Raw genomic sequence first — 12,416 nt, 5'->3', positions numbered from 1 at the left:
CACCCCAAACACTACAGTCTTCACTTATGTGGCCCACAAGTTAGTTAGGTAATTAATTAATGAATCTGAGTGTGTATCTTGGGCCAGGAATTGGAAATTAAGATATAACTGATACATGGCCTTTGCCTTTGTGGAACCTACAATCGTGGAGCCTACAGTTGAGAAGAAGACAGTTTAAATGTGTTGCTATCATGGCATAAAATCATCAGAATATAGCACTTCCCACTTTAAATAAACTACCCATCTGTATCATGAGTTCTAAGGTTTCTTGATTTTAATCTTATCACATAATTAGTTTGCTGTATGCCAGCTACTTGCTATTCGTAAATACAGTTATGAACAGGACAGCCAGGATGGCAAGCACATGATGATTAATTAAAGAGTAAATGACAGAAACGAAACTGTGCACACAACAATAAAGTCCTGTACACAATGTCAAAACTCTCAAAAGATGCTTCACTGGTATCATAAGGTAGATATAATCAATTCTAAACATAATGAAAATTCTCAGGTATTCAACTTCTAGTGTGACTGTTTGAGTCTTGGTGAAATGTGTTTGAATACTCATTGGATAACTTTCTCTTATGATTTGAATGATATTACTTGAGTATAACTATCATGAGGCTTCTAAAAACTATCAACCATAAAAACATGAAACATTTAAATTATTCCCAAAGTAATATGTATGATAGAAAGACATGCACAACTTTACCACTGCAAAATACTCTTTTTGATGGCACTTTTCTTATTCAGACAGTATTTTAAAGTTTGAAAACGTATTACCTAAAATGTTTATTTATTTTTTCTGGACCTAAATTAACTATTCTCCTTTTTGTAAATATGTTACCTCTCATTGGAGCATTTATGCTTTCTAACTTTTTCAATTTCTTTCTTTTTTTTTTTTTTTTTTTTGTCTTTTTCCTTTTTATTGGTACCAGGGATCGAACTCATGACTGCCTGCTTGCAAGCAGGCACTTATGCCATTGAGCTAAATTCCCAGCCCCTCAATTTCTTATTATTGTGTCCTTTGTTTTCTTCCATTCTGCTTATATATTTTTGCAAAGGTATAATAATGAGGAGATGGCAATGGAAAAAAATTTAGGATATATACCACAATCTTCATGCTTGATAGCTGTAATGAATGAGTGTGAAACTCAGCTCTGAACTTTCTTTTTTTTTTTTTTTTTTTTTTTTTTTGGTCTTTTTCATTTTTATCAGTACCAGGGATCGAACTCATGACTGCCTGCTTGTAAGGCAGGTGCTTATGCTGCTAAGCTAAATCCTCAGCCCCTTCTCTGAACTTTCAACCATTTGTTTTAGTGCTTTATCTGAACTTTAAGAAATGCAAAAAAAAAAATTGATCCTTTTTGAAAATATTTCCTTCCCACTCACATCCTTTCTTTTATCTGAAGAAAAGCTTTGCATGTGCTTATTAGAGGCCACAAACCTTAGATTTATGTTGAACATCGAATCCTTTCTCCTTAGCTATTGTGTATGTCTGTGTATGTATAGATCCCCCTAGTGTTAACAAGTTTTAAAGTAAGACTTTCTTGATACTTCGCTTCACAGATGGTTGCTATTATGCTTGCTATATTACTTTGTACTCCCCTCTGTATTCTTTTTCTCAGTACAATGATTGAACGCATTGTCATTTACTCCCATCAGACTATTCCATTTCGCTTTAATTAAAAAGAGACTCGTTCTTTTAAAAATTGTTTTTCTTTAAGGATCATCCACAGACCTGAGCTATATTCCTTTGTGATTCATGTTTATCACACATATTTTGCATAAATTATATTATCATTTTGTAATATGTAATATTATTTATATCATTTGTGGTATTTCAGTTATATTTAAATAATAAAAGATATTATTTATAACAATATTCAATGCTATGAAATGATAAAATTTCCACATGATGCTTCTTCAGTAGCTAGAAATATATGTGTCTTGTATGATATATACACATATCTATCTGCATATATGAAAATAGAATTATCTCTGTTTTTCTTTCAGCTAAGTTGTTGACTTTAGACTTCCTTCAAACCAGAGGAATGTAGGGATATTTCTAACATTGAAATTATACTACAACTATCAGGCATAGAGTCTGATAGTCTGCATTTCTAAAAGACTCAGTTATGCTGCCTAGGTATCACAGTGTTAGCCCATCATGGAGTTCGAGGCCCTTGGTTCAAGTTTGGACTTTGTCCTTGATTTTGATCTTAACCGACAGACTCAACCTCCCTGATTTTGTTCCTTATCTGTCAATGAGAGGAGTTATGTTTCTTCTACCTACTCATAGCATTGTACTATGCTTCAAATTAAATTAATTAGGAGAGAGCTTTGTAACACAAGAACATAAAAAGGGATAATGTGGTCAGATATTTCCTCTCATTCCTTGAATAGCATATTACATTCCAATAATCCAATTTTTATTGGAGCCTTCCCATTTGGCTCAAAACAACAGACTCAGTTTGAAGGTTATTTTCAATAGTTCATTCTCTCTTTTAACCTCTTTGTGTTCATTCACTCATTTATTCATCCAGCATAGGTTTATTTTTCAGCTACTGTGCACATGCATTGTCTCAATCAATTGACTCTTTCCATTTACTTCTATTTTTCTCAATTCTCTGAGGTAATTTCATTTATCAATTTATATCTCAGTTCTGTACCCTGTCTTGTCCTTTCTCCTTTAATGTGTTGTTGTAATGTGATGCTTACATTTGTTTTCTTTGAATCAATTGTATTTAATTGCATAAATATTTAGTGATTGCCTACTATGTGGCAGGTTCTCTGCAAAACTAGTACACAGTAAAAGAAAGTGAGAAATAACACTTTTTAATCAAACAATTTATGTTCTTCTGGAGAAATGGGATATTTACCAATCCCTCAAATAATTCTAATACCAGGCAGGATATAGAAAGTGTTATAGGCTTAATGACAGAAGGAAATCACAAGTGGGGCTTGCAAGAGACTTCTGAAAAGATGGCTAAAATGTGACCAAGTGAGTTGGAAAGAAGATAGACATTCGAGGAGAAACAAATGATACGTTCCTTTGGCTTTGCTCTTACTCCTCTCTTGTGACTGGGGCAGACGGTCTGGTGTAGGCAAAGGTCTTAAAACAGCATAGGGCAAGGCTGAAAACTACTGCAGGCACACTACCATACCTTGCATGTATGTTTCATTTATTTTAAGAGCATTAAAGCATCTTTGCAAGTGAGTGCCTCTCTTGGCTCTCTCCATACATGCAACTGCTTTAAATTTGTATCTATGAGGCTTAAAGTTAAGATCATTTGTCCTTGGGGTCTGAGTTTGTTGGTGACTTCCAGGTAATCAGGTCTTGCACGAATTTAAGGCTCTCATCTTGAATTGTTCAATTTTCCTCTTTGGAATGGGTACTAAAAGTTTTTCTCTTTGCCTTCTCCTTCAGTTAAAATGACATCTTTTTACTCCGTCTTTTTTAAGACTAAGATGTTAATTTTTTTGAGACTGCATTGAACAAATGATTTGTTTTCGCTCTTTTATTATTACAAAGTTGGATGTTTATAATTGTTATCTCTTCCTATTGAATTGTTCCTTTAATCGGTACAGAGTGACATTTTTGCATCTTCTGCTCAGTTTTGACTCAAAGTATGCTTTGTCTAAAAATAGAACAGCTACTTCTGATTGTTTTCAGGTTCTTGTTGCATGGAATATTATTTTCTATCTTTTCACTTTTAATGTATGAAATTCTTTTCAGGATAAATGTGTTTCTTGTGCCTACTACATTGTTGGATTTTTTTTCCTAATCCACTTTGTAATCTGTGTCTTTTGATTGAGAGTTTGAGACATTCATTTTGAGAGGTATTGATGATAGTTATTGACTTGTTCTTGTCATCACATTAGTTTTCTGTTGTCAATTCCCTTTCTTTTCCTTCTACTTACAGCTCACCCTACCTGGTTTATTCCTCGTGTTAGCCCTTTTGGCATTGTTAGTTTCATTGTCACTTTTTAGAATATCCTTAAGAATGTTTTGAAGTGCTGGTTTAGTGGTCATGAATTTCTTTTGTTGCCCTCTATCAAGAAATAGCTTATTTCTCTATCAATTTTGAAAGATAATTTTGCATGTTATATCATGCTGAGTTGGAAGCTGTTTCATTTTAGGTCTTGAAACACTTCACTCCTACATCTCCTGGCTCTCAAGATTTGTGTTGTTAAGTGTGTTGCAGTTCTAATGTGTTTTCCTTTGTAAGTGATTCATTGCTTTTCTCTAACTGCTTTTAAGATTCTGTTCCCATGTTGGAACTCTGGATTTTGACTATGTTATGTTGTGAAGAAGTTCTACTCTTCGCATGGCTATTTGGAGTTCTTTACACCTCACTCATCTATGTATTGAATTTTTTTTTCGCAATTGAATGCATTGTATTGGAAGTTTTCTAGTTTTTGTTTGTTCACTTTTCTGGACTGAGGACCACGGATTGATTCTAGTGGAAGACTAGAATAGAGGCCTCTTTTAGTCTCTGCTTTTCAATGGTGCACTCTGCTCAAAGTTAACTGTAGGGCTTTGTCTGTGTCCCAGGATCCTACCACTCCATGTGTTTGGGAGGGGAGACTGCAGTATGCTTAGCTCAGTACTTTCCTCTGGAATAGGTCTCAGTATTGTTAATGGCACCAAGACAATTCAGATAGTGGCATACGGAGAAAACCAATTAGAGCAAAAGCATGGCTATCGTAATACAATCAGCAACAATAATAGCATCAGAGACAAACTGGATATTTATACACACTGAGAGCCACTAATGTACCACCCTTTACTATAGAAATATCATCTATAATTATACCTACTAAATGGAACTAAAAATAGAACAGTATTTAACAGTAATAACATTGAGTTAACTAAAGCTTAATGACTGAACTAGTAAAGTTATAAGAGGTAGAGGACTATGAGAAAAGTAAAATTTGGAACAATGAATGGAAGATGAGAGGGGGAGGAAAAAGTGAGATAGGTAAACCATTAGTAGAAAAAATAATAAAGAGAAGCAAAAACAGAAAAATAAAGAAGAGAGAAAAATTAGAAGGGGAAAAAGTTAAAAAGATAAAAATGAAAAGAGAAAATGTCTCAACTCCCCACAAAATAATGAAAGAAAAAGAGAAAAAAATTAAGTTAATAAAAAAAAAATCCTCTGTGTTTTTGAGTGAGTCTTTTCTTCCTGAGATCTGCAGTAGAGGAATCCAGCAAGCCCCTCTGCCGCACCTTCAAGCCTCTGAGTTTGTGAGATGCCCTCCTTGTTACAAGGGCTTCTCTGTCTCTACACACCAAACTGTGGCAGCTCTTCAGGCTGAGCCTGTTCTTCCTGATAAGTGCTGATGGGAAAAGCAATCAGTCTTTTCTAGCTTCTGTTGATGTAGGTCATGGGGCAAGGTTTCAAGCGGACCTTTCGGCTAGGGCCAGCACTTTCAGATAGTGCCTCCTGGAAAGCCACAGGACGGGTTTCTCCAAATCTCTGCCTGTCTGAGATTAAACTATGTTTAGCCTCGCACCTTCTCCCTGACTCTCTCTCGCCCAGTGAGTCACTGTGGGGAAGTAACACTGAAAGCCCAAAGTAGGGTTTTTTTTGTAGTTGTGCTGTGACTCAGTATTACACAACTCCTTCCTCAAACTCGGGACGGATTTAACACTCTCTGGCAGCACGGTGGGGGCTGCTCTGATGTCTTGGGCATCACTTTTGGGGTAGAATCCCATTCTCTTTTTGTAGTTTAAATTGCTCTGCGCTTTTCTTGGGGCTTGTGCTGCTGTTTGCCTTTCATCCCAAAGCACTGGTCTCACCCATGATTAGGTTGTTTATTTGTTTGTTTGGCAGCTGTGCTGCTCAGTGCCATGACCTTTGTTTGCTTTATGGTACATTTCAGTACCTGGAATTACCTCCTTCATGTATTTACTTGTATTATTGTATGTCTCTTTGGTCAGCAAGATTTTATCACTGAATTATGTGGCTGGCACTGTGAGATAATTGACAATACAGAGTGAACCATTAGATGTGAAATATTAGGTGTGAACCATTAGGTGTGCCCTTAAAGAGACAGATACTAAATGAATTGATAAGAATAACTATCTGTGTATATACATGCCAGAATATAACAGAAACTGAAGTAAACAGAAGGATTAAAGGCCATTTTACCATTTTATGTCAGACGTTCGAGCAGGCTTTACTCAGAGGGGCTACTTACAAAAAGGGGATTTCAAAACACAGATCTAGGGGGAATGTGGCCTGTGAATTGGTGGCTCAAAGGCTCTGAGTGGGGGCATATGTTTCAAGCCCAGTGAAGAAGCCAGGGTGGCTGAAGTGCCATGAACCAAGTGAGCATGGCAAGGGATGAGAACAGAGAATTAGAGAGCAAGAGTTTGGGTACCATTTGTGCTGGCTTTGAGATTCAAATTAGGTTTTGAGACCTTGGGCCAGGGATATAGTGGCCCAGAACCTGCCTGGCAAGTGCAAGGTCCCAAGTTCAATTCTTGGCACCTCTCCCCCACCAAACAGATTGAGGTTTTAGCTAGGCATGGTGGTGCACTGCTCTAACCCCCGCAGTCTGGCAGCTGAGCTGGAGGATGGTGAGTTGCCTAGGCAATGTTTTGACATAGTGAGTCCCTGTCTCAAAAATAAAATAGTAAAAAGAGATAACTTAGTTTGAAGGATTCCGTTTTCAGTACTGGAGAAAAAGAGAAAGATTTGACATCTTACTCTGCAAGAAATGTAGGTCATCTTAGGAGGATCGGGCAGAGGAGAGCCGTCTTATAGTCAGACATTGCTGGCTGTTGTGTGTATGAGACGGAAGGAAGGAAGAGCTGCTGTGATGCTGGAGCCCACTCTTCTCCGCTCAGCAAATACTGTTTTTCTCTTCTTCCCCAGGACTGTGGTAATTTACCACCGGACGTTAGCGAGAGTGGGTGTGTTTATGCCATGAGGCTTTGCAGAAGCTGTACAACGGGAATTTCCTCTGTGTTTCTTACCTTTTTCCTTTCTTCCATATTGCCTTTTTCCTCCTCATCCTTACTGTTTTCTTATTTGCTGGTTTTCCTTCTTTGTTCCTAATTTCTCCTTTCCCTGCCTTTGCCCATTCTTGCTTTTTATTGTTTATAACATTATAATATTTATTATTTAAAGATGAGGTTTTGATGAGCATTTACTGCATGGCATTGAAGAGACCATTAGGAAGTCTCTAGTGGCCCTCATGAGAAGTGATGATGGTTAGATGAGGGCGCTGTGAAGCAGGCAATAGGAACTGGGCAGATTCTGGTCTGAATCTTCAAAGGAAGCACAGGCATTGGGGAGTGACTTAGAAAATAGAGGTGAAAACATTTCTGTTGTAAACAACAGGGGAAACATGAATAAGCATAGTTTCCAAGTTTTGGCTTGAGTACATAAAGGAAATTTGTTTGGATAAAGATGGAGATGATACCAGAAGGGTAGTGTAGAGGAAAAATATCAAGAATGTGATTTTGTACAGATAAAGAGTAACCTATCCATGTTCTATCCAAGTGGAGATACTGAGTAGGAAGTTGGACAGATAAACTTGGCACTCAGTAAACAAGTCTGCATTGGTGCTACCAAATTGGGAACCATCTAGAAAGAAAATATTATGCCTCTGTTTTCCATTTTAAATAGGTTGCATATGATTCACACATCTGTTTTTCAAGGTTTTTGTACAGAACAGAGAGGCAATGTTGCTGTAATGCTATTCCATCTTTGAGACTGCTGAGTGTAATGTTCTTTAGATGAATTTTAAAGTAGCATTATTTAAATAATTTGTGCAAACTCTGCTGACTGTGAATCTACTTACTCTTCCACTAGTTAAATTTTATATTTATTGTTCTTGCTTCTTAGAGCCACCGGTCATAGGTTCCAGAATGGTCCCTACAACACAATTAGATGGATACATTTTTAAATGTATGTTACTGTACACAATATCAGATATCATATGCTATAATGTGATTCCAAGGGCCCAGGAATTTTCATTTTAACTCATCATTAAAATGACTTGTTATCATTAGTATGTATTTAAAGGTTTGGCCACTTGTATTATAATGTGTAAATGTAAAATAAGGTATCTTTCTATTCTTATGTAAGGTTTCCCACTATAAATATTTTAATTGTTTACATCATTTATACATTTATCTGCTCATATTATAGGTTCTTTGAATTAGAGTAGATTTAATTATTCACTTTGGAAAAACTGTAATTATGGAAAATAATATAACTTTAGGTTATATTGTTGAAAATATAAATGTTAAATAGATACATAATTTAAACAGCAAGTATGTGTGATTCTCCCCTATTGTGGGCACATGACACAGTTTTACTCTGTTTCCGTAGTCCTTATGATTTAAGTGCAGTCAGAAAAGTAGTTGTGATCAGTAAGTTCTGAGCTGAGGATGGAGCTTTTGTTGTTTTTGTTGTTTGTTCTTCTTGTTGTTGTATTGGGGGCTGAAATCAGGGTCTTTGCACTGAGCTATATCCCTAGCCCTTTTTATTGTTTTATTTTGAAACAGAATCACATTAAGTTGTGCAGGTCAGCACCCAGAGTGCTACAATTACAGAGCTCAGTCCATCACACCTGGTTAGGACACAACATATAATTGACAGTGTTTCTTGATCTTGCTTGCAAGGTTCTTCATTTTTGAGACAGAAGTGGCTTACTTGATGTGCTATGGTTAGTACAACTCCTGTGCCATTTGTAACTAACAGTGTCAGAGACAAATACTTGCAGTTTTAAGACCGTTGGTTCTGCAGCATAATCTAAAGCATCCTGAGTATTACCATTTGTAATGAAATTGAGTAACCTAATTCCAAGTTATCTCCTGATAGACTAATACAGTGAATTAAATAAACTGAGCTGTTTTGTCCTTCAATAAATTAGGGATTTTTTTTCTGTATTTTGACTACTGGAAATACATAAAGGGTAGGAGTTGTGTGTCTTATCTCATATGACACTGCCACAAGATTTTTTTTTACAGTTTCAAGTGATTTCTGCAAATGTACAGACTTTCACTAATAGTCAAGAGAAACACCAAGCCTGTTCCAAATGTTCTCTGTCCTTTTGGATGCCACCCTGCACATTGAAGGAAAGGTTTCTTGTGGAACACAGCAAACACAGTGACCTGTTGATAGTAGTAAGTGAAGAACCCTCTGGCTCTACTGAGGAGGGGAACAAGTCAGATTAATTCTAGGTCTTAGATGATACTTCAAGAGTTCTAGGCTCTAAAACTATACTCTGGGGCTTCTTATACTTTGATCACAGAGTTTGGCAGTGATTGCTCAGTGTTTCTGCCCAATCATTACTTGCTTCATCCATGAAAAGTTATTTGTAAACATGTGTAAGTTATCTGGTTCCCTCATCATTTTACGGGGCAATATTTGGAAATTTGAAGCAACTTTCACCGTGAATGCCTTTGCAATGTAGACCACTAATTTAAAAAATTATAAATCTTAAGTGACATGTGGAGTAGATCTCTGATAAGGTTTCATCAAATCTTGACTAATTTTTCCAGTGTGTAGATAAAAGTTAAACTAATGCTATGCAGGCTTCACTTGGTTGCATATTTAAAAGTTAGTTGCAAGCTATAACAATTAATTAAGAATTTTTGTGTATTCTGCTGTGTTTCGTTAAGGATGTAAGACCTATACAATGATCGAACCTTGTATTGTTTTATTTAACAAATGCAGATGCCTTAATCCTTGGTTTTTTACTTTACTGAAAGTTATTCTCAATATGTAAGTAATTTACTTCACTTAAATTAATCAACTAATATTCATTCTTTAAATCAACGTAATAACTACAATGTGTACTATATAATGTATGAAATTCATTTAAATATTGTGTAAGATTTTAAACCACAAATGCATAATATCAGCTCAAAATGAAAATCTGGAAACACTAGATTATAATTTTCAATGCTGCTTTCCTCTTTCTGCATATTCATGGTCTGGAATGGAGATGAGGTTTCCTTAATGTTTTAGTTTCCAAATATTTTGCCAACTATGAATGAACTAGGTCAACAGAGGAAAACATTCTTTCTACTGCCGACATTAATATTCTCATGTCTGAAAAACTGAACTAGCCCATCAATCATTTTGTTAATATTTGCAGCTTCTGACAGCATTGGAATATGATTTGTAATACCCCATCAATAAGCATATGTTTTTGAAAATCTTCATTTCAAATTCATTTAGTTATGGACAAATAATTTCAGATGACTATGGCAGCGAATAAGATTGGTTAAGAAATGAATTATTATATATAAAATGATTTATTTTAAAACACTTCTAAAGAATGTAAAATAGTTTCTGAAATATAATTATAGACATTGGATTTCTATGATATGTTTAACATTGCATCTAACACAATATTGTGTTTAAAAGTTTTATTTCATTAAAAACATGATAATTGAAAAAAGTGTTCGCAAATTTATAACTATTAAACAAGCCAATTCATATATTCACTGATAGGATAATACTTTGTTACTATAATATTATTTTACAAACAATAAAAGTAGCAACAGTATAATTTGACTTACTAGAAATTCATATGTTGGTTGTACCTATTTTAAATAATTTTGACTCCTATTAATTTTGATATCTGGAAATTACATATTACCAAGGTTAAAGAGTTATTGCAGACCTGCAATAACCTAAATTGATTATCCCTCACAAAATACCATATTGATATTGCTGGTATTAAAGGGTAATGTTTTCCAGGAAATCTAAGAGGATGACTACTTTTATAAGGAAAGGTAGTTTTAACTGTTTGACATTAACAGTTTTAAATCCTTTAAATGTCTATTTCTTTAAGAATGTTAAAGTTTGGGCTGGGGATTTAGCTCAGTGGCGTAAGCACCTGCCTTGCAAGCAGTTAGTCATGAATTCAATCCCCGTTACCAATTTAAAAAAAGTTTAAGTTTTAATATATATTTTTTGAGAATAAATGAACACCTGGGATGTAAGTTTTTTCACGAAAATCTTTAAAGATGATTGTATGTTTTTTTGTTTTCTTTCAGGATCATTAAGATGAAACTGATGAGGAAAGAGCCCAAAATAACAGTAAGTGGTAATTATTTGAAAGATATTACTTGACTGTTATATTATAATAAACCATGTTTGTTGGATTTCCCCCATTCTAACTTGTATACTAAAATAGGTCACAGAATCTGAGCAGAATCCTAGATCTCAGAGTACATTTTTATTTGAAGCCAAAATATTTTTAACTCTAATTTTCTAGTTAATAGTTTTAAAATTTGACAAACTGTAGTACACTCCTATTTTGAGAAATGTCAACAAAAGTATTTCCTTTCCAATTCAGTGTTTTTTTGTTTTGTTTTGTTTTCAATTTTTTTCTCCTGGTACAAATGCTCATAAACTCAGTATTAGTATCACAACATAATATATTCTGTGTCTGCTGTGCTAAAATAACATTTATGCCAGATGTAAACACTCGTCAGAGAAGATCTACTTACTAAGCTGAATGAAGCAGGCATGGTAACAAGCCTTCCTTTTTTGTACTGGAGTTACATGACCCTTCCTAACTCTAAGACACATCTACATTTCACATTTTACCACTGCCATCTCCAAACCACGATCTCTAATGTGTTTATTATTTACAGAAAAATTTAATTGCCTATACATTTTCTTTAGAAATATACACACATCAAGATGAGAAGAAACAGTGAACTCTTTCTTGCTCATTAAAATATTTTAAATATGTATTTTGACTAAATTATTAACCAGTAATTTCATAAAGGGCTATTTTATTGAAGCTGATTTATGTTGTCTACTGATATTAAAATATACTTTTATTTATAGCACTTTGTTAGTCAGAACACATGACTCAATTGTCTAGTTAGTAATAGCCTCAAAAGAAAAACAGAAAAACATTTAAATTAATTGGTAACTAGATATATGCATGTGTATGCATACACACACAGATTACACAGGAATATACTAATATATCATTACATATTTTGTAGTTTTATAATTGTAAGTTATATAAAGATATAATTCAGAATACATTTAAATTAATCATGTAAGATTAAGTAAGTTATATAAGTATATATAAATATTTACATGTATGTAATTATATAGAATTATAATTGTAAAAATAGTACTTTACAAAACAAAAAACAGAGAAAGTTACTAATCATTTCCCCTGTTGCTCACCCTCCTCCCCAAGGCAGCTTTTCTACCTCACTTAGAAAAACTGATCTCAGTGCAAAAATACAGACCCATATTCATGCATCACTTTTGTCAGAGAAGAGGGCATGGTTTTGCTTTTGTGGATGGTCCTCAGCTTGCATGCCATAGATACCCTTTCAGTTTAACACGACACATAAACTTTTAAGTAAAGAACATAATTACTGATAAGTATACGTGTAGTCATTGTTTTTC

General features: G+C 34.6%; 1 long non-coding RNA gene across 19 annotated transcripts in view; it reads left to right on the top strand.

Moving 5' to 3' along the window:
- The window catches only part of LOC101787661 (uncharacterized), a 432,599-nt gene that overhangs the window by 188,241 nt on the left and 231,942 nt on the right, over positions 1–12,416 (top strand). For all 19 annotated transcript variants that reach the window (XR_010039364.1, XR_010039365.1, XR_010039368.1 and 16 more), the window contains one exon: positions 11,033–11,075. This is a non-coding gene — a long non-coding RNA (uncharacterized LOC101787661). The remainder of the gene's footprint in view (positions 1–11,032; positions 11,076–12,416) is intronic.

Source organism: Cavia porcellus, unplaced genomic scaffold (assembly GCF_034190915.1).
Source record: "Cavia porcellus strain 051 isolate PalLab524CR breed Dunkin Hartley unplaced genomic scaffold, mCavPor4.1 scaffold_15, whole genome shotgun sequence".
In the NCBI taxonomy this organism is placed as follows: Eukaryota; Metazoa; Chordata; class Mammalia; order Rodentia; family Caviidae; genus Cavia; species Cavia porcellus.
Note: the sequence above shows the minus strand (reverse complement) of the source record. Positions and strands in the feature narration are given on the sequence as shown.